We start from the raw sequence: 15,616 nt of genomic DNA on the forward strand, positions 1-15,616 counted from the left end.
ACTCCTCTAACCACATTTGTAAATTTCTACTCTCCTGACTGCTTGTTCCCCCTCCCTACTCCCTCAGTCTCCATTTAAAACGCCTAGTCACCTCTGCATAAATCAAAGTTGAGCTCAGCTTTCACTGGGCTCTTTCCTATAGTTGTTACTGAGTAGTCTGTCTTTACTATTTTAACTAGTGTCTGGCTTTGTTTTTGACATGGTTTACATATATTTAAGACTTAATTGAGCTCTACTAGTACAAAGACTTGTGAACTTTAAGATAATGTTTTAAAAGTTTGGAAAGATCTTTAAGACTAGGGCCACTCCCTTTGAGGTGCAGCTCCCTACCTACATTTTTTCCATCTCCTAAAAGCACACTTCTTCGCTAGGTTCATTCTTACTCAATTTACAGGAAGCCTTAATAGATTGCCCTGACTAGGTAGACTGCTCCTTCTCTGTGCAAAATAATAGTCAGCAAATTGTCTATCATCTTGCTTAACACACTGCATTGTGCTAGCTGGTCTTGTGCCTCACTCACCTACTAAATTAAACTACTTAAGTCCTTGAAAGCAGGGGAACTCTTGTTCCCAGTGGCTGGGATGCTCAATATTGGTTGAAAGATTTAACCTGACAAGAGATCAATACCTTTGTTCTTTAGGGCTGGTTAGTTTATTAATGTCCCACCATGTCTGATCTTCAGTGTCTGGTATACTGTATACCTTGCATTTGAATGGCTCTTCTGAGCTTTGAGGGGGATTATCATGTTTAATTTTATTCTGAAACTTTGTTGTAACATCTATTCGGTTTAATGACAGGCATGTCTTCTTTCAATAACAAAAGTCTCTTGGGGCAATTTTACTTTTTCTCTCTTACTCTCAATTTCTCATATTTTTTTGGGAATATAGACCCAGGAAGCATCAATTTGCTAGTCCAGGTTTTTAATTTTATGAAGGATTGTGACTTCTTTATTGCTGCATTACTAAAAAAAAAAAAAAAAAAGAAAAAGAAAAGATGAGAAATTTATTTGTTTAAATTTTCCTCAGTATCAAAAGCAGTAGTTTAGAGCTCTTGCCTAGTACCTGTGAGGCACTGGGTTCAATTCTCAGCACCACATAAAAATAAATAAATAAAGGTATTGTGTATCTACAAGTAAAAAGTAATAATAATAACAATTTAAAAAGCAGTGGTTCTCTACCTTATTAGTTCTGTACCCCTGTAAAGGTAAAATTTCTAAGCTGATTCTAAGCTGCAAAGCCTGAGTTAAAGTGTAAGAGACCGGGCATTGTAAAGTTTCCAAGCTGCAGGGCCTGAGTTAAAAAGTGAAGGACCAGGTATTGTTAAAATCCTCTGTTAGGACAATACCCGAACTGCCCAGTAAATATTTCCACTGACTCCCTGGTTATATAATGACCTGGGACTCTGTGTAGTTTGTCACATAGTCCTTTAGGCCCTAAAACCAATCAGTTTGAATGTGTACCCTGCTTAGGAGTGACCAATCACCCCTGCCCAGCCTGTTCCCGCCAATGAATGTACTAATCATGTCTCAGAGTTGTTGTTCAATTTTCTCGCGCCTCATGATGATTTGTTCTGATGTATGCAAAGCCCCCGCCCTCCCCAAAAAGTGTACTTAAGCTCTGCTTGACCTCTGCTCTGGGCTCTGGGCTGCTCTCCTTTCTTGAGTGGGCACGGAGCCCCAGCATGCTGGTTCAATAAAATCCCTCCTGCTTATTGCATGAAGCTGGTCTCTTGTGGTCTCTTTCTCTGACGCTTCGCCGGACCCTTACACCCCCTGTTTTGTAACATGTGTATAACATTATTTACTAGCCTAAAGTGAAATTCACAAATGTAACCTAACTTACATATATATGTGTGTGTGTGTGTGTGTGTATATATATATATATATATATATATATATATATGTATATATATATATATGTTTATATATATATTCTAATAAATACAAATGATACTCTAATAGCAATATCAAGAAGAAATAAAGCTGGGCGTGGTAGTGCATGCCTGTAATCCTAGCAGCTTGGGAGGCTGAGGCAAGAAGATCAAGGAGTTCAAAGCCAGCCTCAGCAACTTAGTGAGGCCCTATGCAATTTAGTGAGAGCCTGTCTCAAAAAATAAAAAGGGCTAGAGATGTGGCTCAGTGATTGAATGCCCCTGGGTTTAATTCCTGGTAAGAAGAAGAAGAAGAAGAAGAAGAAGAAGAAGAAGAGGAGGAGGAGGAGGAGGAGGAGGAGGAGGAGGAGGAGGAGGAGATAAAAAGAAAACAATTTATAAAAGACAACATTGCCTTCAATATGTAAATGCTTGGGCATGACTACATTAAAAGACATAATGAAGTTGTCAGATGTTTACATCCACATATAGAATAACTGTAATGTATTTGCAGGCTGATACTATTGTGTTGTATTGGTGACCTGTCAGTTGTGATTTTTTCTTACTTAATTTTTTTTTTTGGAAAAAATTTCTTCCCTTACTTAATACAGTATTTGCATTCCTGATAAATTCAGTCTATATTAAGCCCATACACAAAAATATATTATGTTTATGTATAAAAGAAAGTTGTGTTATTCCAGGCTTGTATTATTATAAAAGGCTTTCTACCTAGATGAATGGAAATAGTGCAACGGGAAAATCATGAGAATGGGGCAGTTTTTGACTCTGCTGAATTATCTCTTGCAGGACATCTAGTATCCCTCACCATCCCAGCTGTAAATGCTAGAGGTGCCCCCAAATTATTGTGCCAGCCAATGTGGTCACAGATTTCCAAAATAATCTGGTTTTGAAACAGTTGTTCTTAAGTTTGGGTGATAATTTGGGAATGCAGATTTCTTGGCCTCTCTTTCAGGAATTCTGAATTAGATGTAGGGGTCTGGCTTAGAATCTACATTTACAGAATGGATATGAGGTGTTCCCCCAAACCTCCTGTTACTGCAGGAATAATCAAAAGTAAAATGATTAGATTATGAGAACTGTAACCTAATCATTCCATCCTAGTTTGAATAGACTGAGTGGTAACTGTAGACAGATGGACATGGCTGTAGGAGGTGGGTCACTGGGGCATGCCATAGAAGAGTGTATCTTCCCTGGGGCCTCTGTCCCACCCTCCTCTCTCTCTACTTCTATGCTGCTACCAGCTGATCAAATTCCTTCTGGCATGCAGTTCCCCCATGATGTGCTGCCTCACCTTGGGTCCAGAGCAATGGAGTCAGCAGTCGATGGACTGAGACCTCTGAAACTGTGAGCCCCACATAAACTGTTCCTCCTCTAAGTTGTTGTTGTCAGCTATTTTGGTCACAGTGAAACAAAAGTTGACTAAAACACTACATTTTTTTTCTTTGACTACTCTAGGAGTTCTATCCTTCAGAATTCACCTTGACAAGCTTTGCTCTAGACTATAGCCATGACTCTCAATTTACCATACTAAATAATCTCAACAGAGACCAATTTACTTCTAAGAAGTTTTATATTTAGAGCTATTTGTTTAGTATATTTATGTTTTAAGCCCGTAAAAATTATAGCAGCAGTATTGCAGTACATTTTATTGCTGTCACTTTTGGACAAGGGCAAAAAAATTCTATTAGTAGTTGAGAATTGTAATGATACTATTGAGTAAATTTTTGCCACTCTAATAACTACACAACACAGAAGAAAAATTTAAAACATAAGTGGAAATTGGGATAATGAAGAGTAAAAGACGAGGGTCAGAAAATATAGTGAATTGGGCTGGGGATGTGGCTCAAGCGGTAGCGCGCTCGCCTGGTCTGTGTGCGGCCTGGGTTCAATCCTCAGCACCACATACAAAGATGTTGTGTCCGCCGATAATTAAAAAAAATAAATAAATATTAAAAAATCTCTCTCTCTCTCTCTCTAAAAAAAAAGAAAGAAAGAAAGAAAGAAAATATAGTGAATAATGAGTTTAGGGAAAGTAGTTGAAGGTGACAGGGAGCCCCAGGTTAATCATAGCCTATCAATGAGTCCAAATGGACAGCAGAGCAGAGAGGAAATGGTACCCTTCCTGATATCCCGACCAGATGACATCTACCTTTCACTACCGGTTGAGAACCAAGCACAGCTTTGATATCTGATCAGAGGCTCGTTGTGTGTGTGTGTTTGTGTCTGTGTGTGCGCACGTGTGCATGCACACAGAATATGTAGTTTATCCACTGAGCCTGTTGTGCAAGTTGTTTCTGAATAAATAGTCAGGCACAGTAAGAGAGTCTTGAATAATATTCAATGGAGGTTGTAGAAAAAAAAGTCTGTTGAATTATCCCTGTGGCCCATAACTAAGGGCTTTACAAATACACAGAGCTGGCTTTCAATCTCAGCTCAGCTGAGATTATTACCTGTGGGACATTACTGTAGGAAAGTCACCTGCCCTCTCCAGGTATAAACTTGGAGTAATAATAATAATACTTACTTCACAAGCTTGTGATCACAAGAATGAGACCGCAAATGCAAAGTGCCCAATACATGAAAAGCACTAAAAAATATTAGTAGTGTTTTCTTTTTCTGTTTTATTATAAACATTTTCAAACATTCAACCAAATTGAAAGAATTTTGCTGGGAATATCTGTGTATCTACCAACTACATTCTACCATTAATATTTTGTCACACTTACCTTATCACCCACTTAGTCATTTTTCCAACTCTCTGTCCACCAAATTCACCTCTCTGATTTTAAAAAATATATTTAAAAGTTAGTTGGAGACACTGGGACACTGTCTCCTAAATATTTCAGCATGTATAGATAGTTATTCTTACATTTCACTAATAATTCATTCTTTTCATCAGATTTATTGTGTCTCTGCCTCAAAGCATTATAGATAAACACTGCCACATTACCTCTCTTTCATGCATTCTTCATCTGGGTTAACTTTGTTACTCAGTTTTATGCAGATATTTTACATCAATTTAAACCACAAGTTTCTTATATGAAAAAAAAGGCTTTATCAGAATTACACTCTGGTAACAATTGGAGTACTATAAGTATTACCAACTGGCTGTTGTGTTCCCTCCACCACTCAGGACAAATAACTGCAGTAGCCAAACTCAATCATCACTACTGGATTTGTGCCATTTACCACCCCTATTCCTGCTGTCCTGTTTACTTACTTGCTACATGAATATTGTTTGAGGTCTCTGAAATTTACTTCCATGAATTTAAGAGATGTAAAGGATAGAAGTAAGAGAAGGAAGGTGGATACCTCATAAAGAATGGGAATTCAGGGCTGGGGTTGTGGCTCCGAATAGAGTGCCTCGCATATGTGAGGCACTGGGTTCAATCCTCAGCACCACATAAAAATAAATAACTAAATAAAATAAAGTAAAAAAATAAACGAATGGGAATTCAGGTCTTTCTATACTTTTGGAACCATTTCCACTTTCTTGAACACACAGAAATAGCCTTTGAAAATGTCTGCAATGCTAGCTGAAGGAGGTAATACTTTATGATGGATGCCATTTGTTTAAGTGGACAGAAGGAGAGGAAAGAGAGAAATAAAAAATGATTGTTTCACGCAGCCACATCAATGTTTATATCAGCTCAATTCACAATAGCTAAACTATGGAACCAGCCTAGGTGCCCTTCAACAGATGAATGGATAAAGAAACTGTGATTATATATATATTAGAATGTTACTTGGCCTTATAGAAGAACAAAAGTATGGAATTTGTCAGTAAATGGATGGAAATGGAGAATATTATGCTAAGCAAAATAAACTAATCCCAAAGAACCTAAGACAGAATGTTTTCTCTGTTATTCAGAAGCTAATTCACAATAAGGGTGGTGGGAGAATAGTGATATTTTGGATTAAACAGAGGGGAGTAAAGGGAGAGGAGGGGGTATGGGGGTAAGAATGATAGTAGAATGAATTGAACATTATTACCCTATGTGCATATATGATTATATAACCTGTGTAACTCTACATCATGTACAACCAGACAAATGAGGAATTATACTCCAGTGTCAAAATGTATTCTACCATCATGTATAACTATTACAACAACTTAAAAAATGAGTGCTGGAGAGACAAGGGCAATCAAAGTGGAGGGCATATGACAGGTCCAGCTCACTTCTCTTCTTTTCTTTTATTAATTGTAGCCTGACAGATGGTTGCTCAACTGCACTCTGTCTCCAAGTCCCTGATCCATATTCAACTCTACTGTTGAGGACAATACCCTAGAGCTTATGGCTGTAAAACAAGATGGAAGCAACCTGAGTGACTGCACAGATTGGCCTGGAATGCAGATGATTAAGAAATGAATGACTGTCTTTTTTAAAGTCATTGCATTTGTTATAGCAGCTAATATTAATTAACTAATGTGGATATTCATAAGACATAAAGGAAAATAATTTGGTAGTAGGGGGTCAGAACACCAGGTGGAGTATTTTGGTTTATCTCATAGTCAATGGAGAAAAACATGGCAAGTTCTTAAACTAGGGAGAGTTGTAGTGGGGGCTGTTCAAGGAAAATGAGACCAGAACCACTCAAAATTTCCACTAAGAGGTTTTTGCAGTGAAACAAATGTGAGCCTCAAATAGACCAGGATATGGAGTCTGAAAATGAAGTAAAAATAAAGTGAAAGGAATACATTCAAGAAACATCACAGAGATATTGCAGGCCTTGATGACCAATTGGATTTAGGAGAACCAGGAATCAAAGACAAGTTCCACGTTTCTAAACTGAAATGCTCTGATACAGAAGGAATTCCTGTCAAGAAAATGGAACTCTATAGACTAACTTCAAAAATTCATAAATAATTTGCAATATGGCCCCAAAGGCAGATCCTGTCAACAATTTTGTCTTTTCACCCTACCATCCAATGCGAGTGTGCATGCCGCCATTTTTAAAGCAAACTAGGGGGAAGGGATAGTCCCTAAAATAAGAAGAGCTCTAAAGAAACCTGCCCCACTCACCCATTTTATGAGGAACTGAAACGTAGGGTAAGTGAACTCCCAGAGAAATGAAATCTTAGTACATGAGAGCTTCAAAATGAAGTCATAGAATATTCATTCTTAAACAGCTTCTCTCTTTTATGTTTATGATCGGCAGGCCCTATAGAATTATATCCTAGTTTTGCATATACAGCACTTCTTGGAAGTATGACACAAGCATGAGATCCAATAATTACTTGTTCAGATTTAGAATTAGCATTTTCAGAAGTGGTAACAAAGTCAAGCATGAGATCCAATAATTACTTGTTCAGATTTAGAATTAGCATTTTCAGAAGTGGTAACAAAGTCATTATTACCTAAAGTCATATGATGTCTCTAATATGTGTCAAAAGAAAATAGCTGAAGGTTTAGGTTGGAAAGAACTCTGTAAATGACATTCTCACTTCACACTTGCGGACACAAGCACTGAAGATTTTAGGCGCTTTGCCCATGTCTATGCAGATAGTTACTGAGTGGAACTTGAAACCAGACTTCCAGATTCTTGGATCTGTTTCCACTATTTCACAATTGCCTTTCAAAATATGACCTATAACAAAAAGCAATATAAAATTATTTGTTAGCTAACTAGCAGTAGTAATCTTTTCTTTCCACATTTTTATTGGTGCATTATAGTTGATGGGATTTATTGTTACATATTTGTACAAGCACACAATATAACAATATAACAATATAATTTGGCCAATATCACTCCCCAGCATTTCCCCTCTCTCCTTGTCTCCTACCCCTTCATCCCTTCTACTGATCTCCCTTTGATTTTTAGGAGATCTACCCACACATTTGTTTTCCTTTTTCCTCTGTAGCTTCGCACATTAGAGAAAACATAAGACCTTAACCTTCTTTCTGAGTTTGACTTATTTCACTTAACACAATGGTCTCTGGTTCTATCCATTTTCCTGCAAATGCTAAAATTTCATTTTTATTTATAGCTGAATAAAATTCCACATGTATATATACCGCATTTTCTTTATCCATTCATTTGTTGATGGACACCCAGGCTGGTTCCATAGTTTGGCTATTGTGAATTGAGCTGTAATAGAGGCTCATGTTGGATGGTAGGGTGAAAAGATAAAATTGCTGACAGGATCTGCCTTTGGGGCCACACTGCAAATTATTTATGAATTTTTGAGATTAGTCTATATAGTTCCATTCTTTTTAATATTTATTTTTTAGTATTTGGCGGACACAACATCTTTGTTTGTATGTGGTGCTGAGGATCGAACCCGGACCGCACGCATGCCAGGTGAGCGCGCCACCGCTTGAGCCACATCTCCAGCCCCTATAGTTCCATTTTCTTGACAGGAATTCCTTCTGTATCATCTCAATATGGGTATGCATGTATCACTGTAGTAAGATGACTTTAATTCTTCTGGGTAAATACTGAGAAGTGGTATAGCTGGGTCATATGGTGGTTCCATGCCTACTCTTTTGAGGAGCCTCCAAACTGATTTCCATAGTCGTATAGTCCCACCAACAGTGTAAAAGTGTTTCTATTTCTTTACCTCCTCTCCAGCATTTATTATTATTTACATTCTTGATGATTGCCATTCTGACTGGTGTGAGGTAAAATATCAGTGTAGTTTTGATTTGCATTTCCCTAATTACTAATTATGTAGAACATTTTTTTCACATATTTGTTGGCCATTTATGTTTCTTCTTTTGAGAAGTATCTGTTTAGATCATTTATTAATTGAGCTATTTGATTTTTTTCATGTAAAGTTTTTTGTGCTCTTTATATATTCTGGATATTAATCCTTTGTCAGAAGATAGTCATTGTAATCTTACTTATAAAAAAGAGAACATATGAGGCTTGGTGTCATTGAAAAGGACTATATATTTTAAGGCTCTCATGGTCTTTTCCCCAAAATTCTCAACACCTCTGTAGGAACAGTAAAATTCAAAGTTTTTATCTCTCCACGTATCTGGTACTAGTGATCGAACCAGGGACACTCTACCAATGAGCTACATCTCCAGCCATTTTAAAAAATTTTGTTTTTATTTTGAGATAGAGTCTCGCTCAATTGCCCAGGCTGGCCTTGAACTTGTGATCCTTCTGCCGCAGCCTCCTGAATAGCTGGGATTACAGGTGTGTGCCACCAGGCTTGGCTTTAAAACTTTGCTTTTTAAAGGAAATACATTGGGTGTATCTTATCCACTCTTAATTCCTTAGAGTGATTATAGTGCCCTGGTATAGTAGGTGTCTAATGAAATATAAATTATTACACATTGAATCGCACCATTATTGATCTGAATGATAATGTGTCAGCATTATTTTCCACTAAGGAAAAACAAAGAATTTAAAAGAAGCATGGGCCGGAATGTAGCTCAGTGCGAGAGCACTTGCCTAGCATGTGGGAGACTCTGAGTTAGATCCCTAACCTGCAAAAAATAAAATAAAACAGAAAATAAGAGACATAGGCTTAACTCCTGCCCAAAGTCGTGACTATTCCTGCAGAGGGTGAAATAGCAATTATACAAAGGTGAGAACTGAAATCATGGATTAAATATCATGAAAGTGACTTGGGCCAACTAGTTACCAACTTCTTTAATATTGCTTAGAATAATTATTTTTTTGCTGATATTGTTATTTATTTTAAATTTAAATCCTAAAAATACACATGTAAAAGTCACCTATATTTTTACCTAATACAGATATCATCTACACGCATGCCTAAGTGTGGGTGTATCTGTTCCCTTCCAGAACTTTTTTCATCTGTAGGCTTTGATTTATTTCTTCTGTTCTTTCTTGATCCTGGTAAAATATTAAAGCAGAGAAAGCAAGTCAAATGAGTCAACTAAAGTGACCTCACCCCTACTCCCGTGCCAAAAATATCAAACAGTAATGATTTAGAGTATATCCTCATGTAACTTATTGCCTATTTTACTTAGCTCTAGTCATGAATACATGTTTATATAAAATTTGATAGACCCCCTTTTTTTATCTATGTGTTATCTTGTATTTTTGCAATGTTGCCACATGGATTTCATACTAAGCTCTCTAAGGAAGAAAGTTGCTGGGCGAATGGATATGTGAGGAAACTGGGAATTCTTTCAAGGTTTGTGGGTCCTAATCAGGTTAAAGATTTTGTGTGACCATGAAGTAGAAAAATTGGAAAAATAAGAAACAGTGAGCAGAAGGTTGGATTTTCTGTTATTGCATAAAAAGGAAAGGCTTATATTTAGATATCGAACAACTAAAATTGAGGACAAGCATAACTTTCATCCAAGAATAATATTCAAAGCAAACTATCAAAAACTCTGAGCTTCAGAATATATTAAACCTAATTTTGGATATTCCAGGCAAAACATTTTCATTTTCACAGTAAACATATGCACATTTATTTTTAAGTTAGTGCTGTGTTTAAAGTGATAGTATAAATGATAAAATTATACTTACATATTATAAGGTATATTTTGAATACATTTTTTGGAACCAGGGATTGAACCCAGGGTCACTTAACCACTGAGTCACATCACCAGCCCTTTTTATTTTTATTTTGAGACAGGGTCTCTCTAAGTCCCATCTGTCTCTTGAATGCTTCTTGCACCAGAACTCTTTGACATTTTGTAACCACAAATCACTATTGTCCATATAATTAACTCATGTTAGACGAAGGAGAGCAGTAATAGTGATACTTCAGTCCTTTTTTCCAGGATCTGACCCTAAGGAGAACATCCTGATAATCCATTAAAGAAAGTTCACCCTCTCAACAGCGTGGAATTGGGAGAAGAGCAAGACTAGAGACAGGATGACTAGTAGGGAAAATAATTGCAATAATGAAGGGGAGAGAAGATATAATTACTTACATTTAGAGGGTTGCGTTGAGGAATAGGTACTTGGGGAAATACGTAAAGAGAACTTCTGGATTTCTTCTTTGGGCAGTTGTATTTGACTGTGGTGACATTCTGTGATGTAGGAATTCCAGAATTGAGGGATTTCTCCCTTTACATTGGAGTAAATTTAAGTATTACAAGATATCTTATTATTCTTTCTCTTTTTTACGGAAGCTTGATTTTGTTTGAGTAATTTTTCCTGCTATAAATGCCATATGTCATTTATGTCTCTAAGTCAATCATGCTAACTCCATTCTTGAGCTAGAAGTTGGCTTGGGAATGGACAAATGAGACAGTTCTGACCAATGTAACATGAAGTGAAATTTACTGTAGAGCTTCTGGAATAGGTTTTTTTTTTCTATGATTTGAATATGTCCCCCAAGCTTCATGTATTGGAAACCTAATTTTAATAATGTTAAGATAATGTTAAGAGGTGGGGTCTTTAAAGGGTGATTAAGCATGGGGGTGGAACTCTTCGTGGATGGGACTAAAGCACTTTCAAAAGGCTTAAAGTTGCCCTTTTAGCTTCTGCCATATGAAAATGGAACAAGATGACCCTCACCAGATGCCAGCTGGCATCTATAACCAGGAGAAAATTAATTTCTGTTTAGATATTTAAACCTTGTCTCAGATAGTTTATTCTAATAGCACAGAGGAAGATAGTTTTTTTTTCACTCATAAAAAGAGACAACCAATAATTCATTGGACTTTGTTGTGTCTGCATGTGACAAGTAAACTGTAGACACAATTTGAAGATCATGTGATGACCTTAGAGCTGATGACCTCAGAGCAGAAAGATCTAGAAGGAATCTGAGTTTTTTGATGGGCAAAGTTAGCTGCTGAGCTGGGACCATTTCACCTGAGATTTCTTGTTTTATGGTAATAAATGTTTCTATATGATTCAATCCAGGTGAGGTTCCTGTTATATGTATACCAAAACAACTTAAGAGATACAGAACAGGACTATCCCTAAAATTCCTATCCAGACCTATATCCACTTGGAAATAAGACCTTGGGGACTGGATTTTCAGTGGTCCAACCAATGACCCAGAGCAGTTTACCATGAGAAGGTGAACTGATTGAGATCTGAACTCTTGGAAAATGGTGTCCACTATTGTAAGGGTCCGGTGAACGTCGGAGGAAGAGACCACCAAGAGACCGGCTCATGCAACAGCAAAAGGGGTTTATTGAGGATCCAATCCAGCGCGCTGGGGCTCCAGGCTCACTCAAGAAGGGAGAGTGGCCAAGAGCCCCGAGCAGGGGTTGAGCAGTGCTTAAGTACACTTTTTTAGGGAGGGCAGGGACTTTACATACATCACAGTCTCCTTTAACAAATCACCATACACCGCGGGAAAATCAAACAACAATTCTCAAACATGATTACACATTCATTGGCGGGAACAGGTCGGGCGGGGTGATAGGTCTTTACTAAGGAGGGGATACATTCAAACTGATTGGTTTGGGCCCTGAATGCCTATGTGCCAAACTGCACAGGGTCCAGGTTATTTAACAACTAAATGGTCAGTACCGGGCATTGTCTTAACTGCCTCAGGAATTTCAGGTTCTGTGTGCAGTTCAGAAACTTTACAATACCTAGTCCTTTACATTTTAACTCAGGCTTTGCAGCTTAGAAACTTTACCCTTTCACTATGTGTTATTATAAACTGGCCATTTAATTCTATCAATATTAAGGCATAGAATTTCTTTTTCTTTTCTTTTTTCTTTTTTTGGTACTTGGGATTGAACTCAGGGGTACTCAACCACTGAGCTGCATCCCTCACACTATTTTGTATTTTATTTAGAGATAGGGTATCACTGAGTTCTTAGTGCCTCACTTTTGCTGAGGCTGTCTTTGAACTTGCAATCCTTCTGTCTCAGCCTCCCAAGCCACTGGGATTATAGGCGTGCTAAGCCATAAAATCTTAATAGTCACTTCCTGTATTATATTTAACTGTTACTTCATGCCTGTTGTTGCTCAAGACAACTGGTAGACCTAAGACATAGTGCTTAGGTCATGATGGAAGTTTACAACTTTGACAAAGCCCCTTGACAGAGTACAGGAAATAACAGTCAACCAAACAGGAAGTAGGCAGAGCAGCCAGAAATATTTGAGCCTATTGCAAAAAATTGTCTAGCTACAGAACATATAATACTAAACAATATTCCGAACTGAAATCTTCCATTTGTAAACATTTAATGGGGATCATGAGAGAGAGAAAAAACAAAGGAAGTAAATAATATTTCTCACTGGAGTAATTATTAAACAAACCAAAGAATACCATCTGCACAGGTAGTGACAGTTTTAAAACATTTCTGAAGATTCCTTGACTGTTCTCCCATGATTAGATGAATTCTGTGGCTCCTCTCTTTGAACTTAGGACAAACTATAGTGACTGATCATGGTAGAAGTGATGCTATGCGATTTTTCGAGGCCAGGTTATAAAAGGTGGTACAGATTCTCCCTTGTTGTCTAGACCCTGCTTTAGAGCCTTGAGCCACTGTGTAAGAAGCATTACTACCCTGAGACCCCAATGCTGTGAGGAAGCATAACTAACCCATGTAGACCTGGGAAAAGGGAGTTGCCTAGTCATCCCATGCTTTCCCAGTGCTTCTCTTCCATTTCCTGCCACTGGCTGACTGCAACTGCGTAAGAGATCATAAGCCAGAAACATCCACAACAGCTCTTCCTGCATTCTTGACCCACAGAAATTACAAGAGATCATTAAAGGACTGTTGCTTTTTATCCAGTATGCTTTGGGGTGTTTTGTTATGCAGCAATGGCTAACTGGAACAAATAGATGAGGTGATTTAAATGCTGTGATTCTTTATTAGGTAGAGTAAGAAACTAAGGGCCCATTAGAAGCCATTATACCTAATTACTATGACAAAGAAAGGTGAATTGATGGTTCCAGTCAGAGGAGCCATTGACAATAATAAAAGCAAATAATTAGTCGGTGAGTCCAAGTATGGTTTTTAAAACATCTTGATCCTGAAAGAGTATGTTAGTTAAAATTAAATGTTCAAATGTGATGTCTTATTTCTCGGAGGTAATTTGTATGAATAATTGTTTTTTTAACCACTGCTTCTTCCTATTTTATCTGACCAACAAACTACAACAGATATTTGGGCTGATCCCTGACATGTCATATCTCAAAATTCAAAAAGCCCCAAACTGGGAGGTTTAAGACTTATATGAACTGGGGACCAGTTTGTTGGCCTTAGGATATTAAATATTCATTTAACATTTTTGAAAGGGAAACATAGCCAGTCAGGCCATATCTGTGGGCTAAATTTTTAGGATGGAAAAGATGGATGTCAGAGAAGTTAAAGGCTCCTAAGGCTTGCACTTATCATATTAATTCTTTCTATTCTGTTTTAAAGTGTTGAAAAAAATATTAAAAAATTTCAAGATCAACAAAACAAAATGCAAAATAGTAACATGGATAATGCATATGAAATGTTCAGAGTAGGAAAAATTAACAAAGACAGAAAGCAGATTAGAGGTGTCCTAGGACTGAAGGTTACATAGGGATTGGTACTGATGAGTAACATGAGTATAGGATTTCTTTAAGGGAATGCTGAAAATCCTCTAAAATTGATTGTAGTAATGGTTGCAAAACCAAGTAGATGGGTTGAGCATCCCTAATAAGAAGATCCAAAATCCAAAACGGTCCAAATTCTGAAACTTTTGAGCATTGGGTTGTTGCCACAGGTGAAAATTTCACACCTGGCCTCATGTCAAAACAGAGGGACAGTAAAAATATTTGATAAAATTACCTTCAGGCAATGTATAGAATACACACATAAAACAATGAATTTTCACATTTAGACTTTGGTCCCATCCCCAAGATATCATTATGAATATGCAAACATTCCCAATATAAAAAAATACAAAGTTCAAAACACTTCTGATCTCAAGAATTTCCGATAAGAAATACTCAACCTGTATTAAGAACCAATGCATGGTAAGTGTGGTGGCATATGCTTGTAACCCGAGCTACTGGTAGGTCAAGACAGGAAAATCCAAGTTCCAGGACAGCCTGGGCAACTTAGTGAGACCCTGTCTCAAAATAAAAAAAATTAAAAGGACTGGTGGTAGAGTGGAAGAATGTGTGTGTTTGATCCCCAGTACCATAAAAACAAAACAAAAACCATTGCATCATACTCTAAAGGGGTAAATCATGTGAAATGTAAACACTGTATCATACAATTTGCTTAATAAAGCTGTTAAAAAAGAAATAACATGGGGAAAAAGTGGAAGTAAGATGAAAACAGATAAAACTTAAGCCTCTTTATCATAATTAAGATGTTTTCACCAATACTTAGAAATTCCCTTGTAAAAAAGAGAATGTGATGCTGAGATTCTTCTAAAGCAGACTTCAGCAAACTTTTCCTATAATAGGTCAGATAGACAAAATTTTAGGCTTTGTTGATTAAAAGTCAGAATTGCATTCATTATATAGGTATAGGTATTCATATACCAAGAAAGAATAAATTTTTGCACGCTGCTAATTAATGGAATTAAAAATACCCCATAATAATTGAGTACCATTTTTTTTTTTTTTACAATACAGGTCTTCCCATGAGAAGAATGGAATTCTTTTTTTAGGAGATAACATTTTGCTTAATTGAAATTCAAAGTTAGTATTCCCTATCATTAAATTGATTGTAAATGTCCTTCTTAAAAAAAAATTCTTAGCTCATGGGTCATATAAAACAAATAGCAGGCTGTATTTGGCCTATGGATCATAGTTGGCCAACCTCTAAAAGGAATAAATTCTTGAAGGTTGATGTATTGGTTTCCATGGGGCTTCTGTAACAAAGTACCTCAA

The sequence above is a fragment of the Spermophilus citellus genome (assembly GCF_964194105.1).
Source record: "Spermophilus citellus genome assembly, chromosome: 13".
In the NCBI taxonomy this organism is placed as follows: Eukaryota; Metazoa; Chordata; class Mammalia; order Rodentia; family Sciuridae; genus Spermophilus; species Spermophilus citellus.